Source organism: Lupinus angustifolius, unplaced genomic scaffold (genome assembly GCF_001865875.1).
Source record: "Lupinus angustifolius cultivar Tanjil unplaced genomic scaffold, LupAngTanjil_v1.0 Scaffold_444, whole genome shotgun sequence".
In the NCBI taxonomy this organism is placed as follows: domain Eukaryota; kingdom Viridiplantae; phylum Streptophyta; class Magnoliopsida; order Fabales; family Fabaceae; genus Lupinus; species Lupinus angustifolius.
Window position 1 is genome coordinate 147,132 of NW_017727840.1, and position 5,808 is coordinate 152,939.

Here is a 5,808-nt window from a genome sequence, read left to right on the forward strand (position 1 = left end):
GCATGAGCAATCGAATGATGATTTTTATTTTATTTTTTTAATGCATGAATGAATTGGTAATTAAATTAATAAATGAGAAAATAAATATTTGAGTTATATATTTTTGAATGCATGAGTGAATGAATGTTCAAATAATGTATTTTTTCTTTTATGGATGTGTGTATGCATGAATAAATGGATAAATAAGTAGATGAATGTATGAAATTTTATTTATGCATTGATGAATTTTTTAGGAATGATATATTTTTTATTTTGATTTAATTTATGCATGGATGGAGTGTGTGATGATATTATGTATTTTGTATGCCCCTAGAATGAGATAGACCTTATCTAGGGGAATATAGCCTTAATGATAGTAAAGTAAAGTGTATGTCACGGTGAATTTGACACCTACTATGATGTTATGGCCTATTAGAATATGATGGTATAATCCCAAGTTATCCAAAGAGGAAACAAAAATTATCCCTAGGGCTCCGAGCCTATCAACGGGTCTCATGATTATACCTTGAGATTAAATGGCATAACCACAAATGAGCTCCAATTTTTTTTAAAGGAAAAACGAAATCACCCTTGGGTATGGAACCTTTTTATGGATATTCATTGATGGTTAGCCATTGTCGTGCCATAAGGTCGTCATAGTGCAATGACCTTCCTCTATCATTAAAGCATGAGTGATAGATTTAAACTTATTTGGGTTGATAAATCCCATTTTATGATAGACTTTAACTTACAAAGTTTTGGATAGTCTAACAACCACGACCCTATGGCAATGTTTAGGGTTGATTTAAATTGGACTCGATAAAGGCTGTAGACTTCTATGTTACTAGATTTCCTCCAATCTTAAAAGAAATGAAACCTATTAGGAACAAGAGAAGTCGTGTCGCTCGAGCGCCTAACTCACAATACTAGGAACCCATCATGCTAATGCCAAGAGACAAAATCTAACTCCAAAAAAGCGAATGCCCCTTCTATCTCCATCTTAATATCTAATACTCGGTGATAGGACAAATGTGTCTACAAGCTCAAGTGTACTCTTAGTGTATGAGGAAGCATACAAATTATAAAACAAATTTTCACCCCAAAAGTTGTACAAAACATGAGTGAGTATAATAAAAAATAAGTAAATAAATAAATATTAATTACATTGGAGCAATGACTAAAATTATGTATATCTATTTATTTATTTTTTAAGTATAGGGGTACCTAAGTCCATGCAAAATAGTAGCAACTGCGTTTGACTCTCTTAAAAAAATCCCTAGTGGAGTTGCCAAAAATCGTGCCCCGATTTTTGGCCACACAACCTCTTTTAGAGTCGTCACTATATTTTTTGTGGTTAAAACATGGAAAACTCTACTCAAACCCAAATTGGACGATTTGGTCTTTTGAATCTGAGTTCTAAGATCAAGAGTCAGTTACTGATCGGGGAAGGTATTATCACTTCATCTTCTCGTATTAAAATGATACCCTTACTAATAACATGACTTTTATACCCTTAAATTATTTAAAAATTTGACTATCAAACCAAAATATTATATTTTTAATTTTTGTGTCTCACAAGAATTAATATTGCTTCTACGTATCCCTACATGGAATAGGGAAATCAAGACTATGTAGTTATGTTTTTTTATTAAAAGAAACTTGAGTGATGTTGATTAATAGATTTGTTTGATTAAAAAAATTTGGTTGATTTATATTTATCTCGTTTAAGAAGGGTGAAGCAACATAAGCTAATATCCACAATTCCACACTGCATCACATCTAAAAGAGATTTAAGATATTAAAGTTTTATCCACTTTAAGAAGAGCAAAGTAGTAGAAGGTAATATTCGCGTCACATTCCATCTTAACAAGGTTCGAAAATAGTGAAACATTATCCCTTAAGAAGGGTGAAGAAACAAAAGCTAATGTCAGCACTTCATGTCGTCTTAAGGAGAGATTTGGAACTTATAATACATTTTTTTGTTTTTATTGTTGTAGTCAATTAATAATTAAATATGGAAAAACATTGTTTTTTTATTAATTTAAGAATTAATCGAATGAATAGAAGTATCTTAATATGACCATTTAAAAATGATATGAGGATAAGAAGTGATACTACGACTTTACCTCATCTTTGATTAATTCTCAAAAAACAGTATCTATTTAAAAAATGATTATAAAAATTGTCACATAAAAATATTTTCTAAATCAAATAGTTTTATTAATTTCAATTTTAATTATAGTGAGAAGTCCTCATTATTTTTTAATTAGTGGTAACTTTTATTTATTTAAGAAGAGAATTTGTTAATTAGTTGTTAAGAAAAAGGACTATCTTGGTTTTTAATATTAAAATCATTGTTATTACCCATTGAAGTTTTTTATTTATTTAGAGGCTATTATCATAGTTCTAGTAAATTTATTTTTTATTATCTGAATTTTTACATGCATGAAAAAAATACCTGATGGTGAGGGAGGCTGAAAATTCAAAAATGAGGAAGAAGTGATTTGTTGCGGACAGGACTAGAATTCATTGATTACATATCGCGAAATGAGTGGCTCCCTATGATGATGATAAGAGGAGGAGATGGTGGAGTCCACGTGGGTGGTTTGCGTTGGGGGGATAAGGGAGTGCAAGATAGATCATGTACACACCACCACATGAAATCCAGTGTTCAAACGGGTAATGTAGTCCAATGTGGTAGGGCACAACAAAGATGGATGATGTTTCTAAATGTGATTGGTTATCAGTGAAAGTCAACTCTGAAGCTGAAAGGTGTACAAGATGGATGGCCAAGATTTTGTGTGAAATGAATAACACGAGCTCTTAGTGTATTTGCTCACATCGAATCGCTATCTCTTGGCAGTTTTTTAAACAATGTCCAGAGTTCTTTTTTAGTGTGGTTTTTTGTAAAAAGATGAGTGTCTTTTCATTAGGCACTTTAAAATATATATAGTTGTAAATATATATCTTTTAAAATCAATGGCAAATTAAATTTTCCTAAACTTCAGCTATGATTAAAATCTGAAATGATTGATGATTTCTCCTCTATTAATGTATAATTCCCAACCCATTACTTCTAGTTGTCTTAGGATTCTTTTTTGCAATTGAAAATCATCTGTTTTTACTTCATTCATCAACACATGTTTAAATACAAATAGTAATTTATAATTATGTAATAAGTCCAAATTCTTACCTTTATTAATAAAAATACGAATTTATTTAAAAAGTCAAATTAAGTCTTTTTTAATCGAGACATAAAAAGTAACTTTTTGTGATTAATAAGTTTTTTAAAGCCAAAAAATTATTGTAATACTCCTAAGTGAGTAAAAAATAATTATTTGGTCTCCAGAAAAATAAAATTAGTCGAAATCTCTTCTTTTTAGATAAAATATTTTAGCGGTTTTAAACAATCTTAAGATTATTGCTTTAGATAAAAACGATCTTTTTAGATGCTATAAAAAATCGCAAAAGATACTTAATACCTATTATTATTATTTTTATGGAAAATTAAAGGGTCACTAACCTTATTAAAAATTATTTTTTCATTATATAAAGAAACTGAAAAATAAAGATAAAAATCACTCGACATCCTTAACTTATTATTCCAATTGAAATTATTGTATTTTAAAAATACAACATAATTAAATTGGTATCAAATTAACTTAATCTAATTTGATTTACTTATTTTGATATTTTGGAGAAGGTTTGAAGACACAAAATATGGATAGTGAAGTCCATATTATTTATGAATTCCATATTTATTTCTTATTTTTCTTTCTTAAAAAACATTTATATGGGACATTGTTTGTCCATAAAATGTAAAACCCTACTATATATTATTATCAGAAAATATAAATTATTAATAGATAGTAAAAAATTGAAACTTGTAATTACTTGTTAGTAATATATATAAAAATTATGTAATTTAGGAAGAAAAAAAATGAATGACCACATATATATTAGTAAAAATCCACAATTAATAGCATATATATATCTATTAGTAACATGAGTGTAATATTTATGTACAGTAAGTGTAAAGTCAACAATGATTAAATATGAATAGTAAATGATGCAGTGATAATGTACAAAATTCATACAGGTCATTGCTTACATTTTTTTCTCTAGTAACATATATAATAATATCATATGTAATAATAACACATAACAATTTAGTAATATATATCAATTAATAACATACGTAATAATAACACATATAACATTATAATTCACAATTAGTAACATTTATAACAATACATGTATAACAATTTACGGTATATGTTAGTTTCAAAACGAGTACCAGGAAAGTTAGACTATATGTTCCAAATCATCAAGACGCTGATAAAGTAGCACACATATATATATATATATAACAATTTAGTAAGTAATAACATATATAACACTAACATAATAACAATTTAGTAACATATATAATACTCTAATTCACACAAAATTGATAATTTAAGACACCAAATTGGCTGAAGAATATAATTCAAACAACAATAGAATATTATTCCCTAGTATTTATTTCTTTAGCATATGGTTCGATTCCAATGGTTCCTAAATTTCTAAAATCAAGAACCGAACTGAACATAAATCGTTCCATAAAAAATAACCAAATTGAACCGAGAAATTGATTCACATTTACGATTTAGTTCGGTTCCACTAGTTTCGTGATTTAAATCGGAACTGCTTACACCTTTATTGATTATATTGTCAATCATAGTCCAAAAGAACTATCATATTTCACCTTAAAGAGAGCACCATATGACACACCTTACATCAAGGCAGATAATGCCTATGCGGCATCTTGCATTTAAGTTAATATCCTTGTTAGATATCCAGAAACCACAATTATCCGATTTAACTATTCGACTCTTAACCAGTAGTTATAAAACCTTTCATTATCAACAGTTTTTTTATAATTAAATGAAAAGTTTTTAAACAATTTAATATAAAAACATTACAAATTTGTTGCAAAGGTTACAAAATGCAAAAAAACCTGAATGCACCATCATCCAATCCCATTTTCGGAGGATTGCACGATGGTTCTTTATTTTTTGTCAATCTCAGACCATGACAATCACAACCAAGATAAAAAAAACTGTACCTACTATCTATGATCACTGTCATTACCAATAATTATTTTTCTATGGGTCCATGATGTCCAGCAAAAAAAACAAGTTACTTCCTCAAGTTTTCTCCTCTTATTTTACCTTCCTATTGAATTTTGTGTAGTTAATCATTGATTCATTTAATAATCTTGAAAAACCAAGAGAAGCTAGTTTTATGTAGGATGAGAGAAAAGAAGCTAAAAGAAGAAATAATGGAAAAGAGTAAAAAAGAATAATAATCTCTATACACCAGCTTGTACACATTAAATAATGACCTTATGTCATCTAATACCCTCTCTAAAGATTCAAAACTCCTAGCTTGGGAAGAAGATATGAAAGAGTAGAAAAACCAAGAGCCTTTGTAAACAAATCAGCAGGTTGCTCCTTGCTTGGAATAGCAAGCAAATGGAAAAGATGAGCTTGAAGTCTTTCCCTCGTAACATGACAATCAATATCTATATGTTTGGTTCATTCATGGAACATGGAATTGACTGCAATGTATCGAGCTGAGTTGTTATCACAGTATAGAAGTGAAGGTTTGATGACTAAAATGGGAAAACTATCAAGTAAGAAAGTCAGTCATTGAAGCTCACAAACAGTAGCAGCAAGAGCTCTCTACTCAGCTTCAGAAGAAGATCTAGCCACAATGGTTTGTTTCTTTGATTTCCAAGAGATCAAAGAGATCCCAAGAAAAACACAATAACCAGAAACATATCTT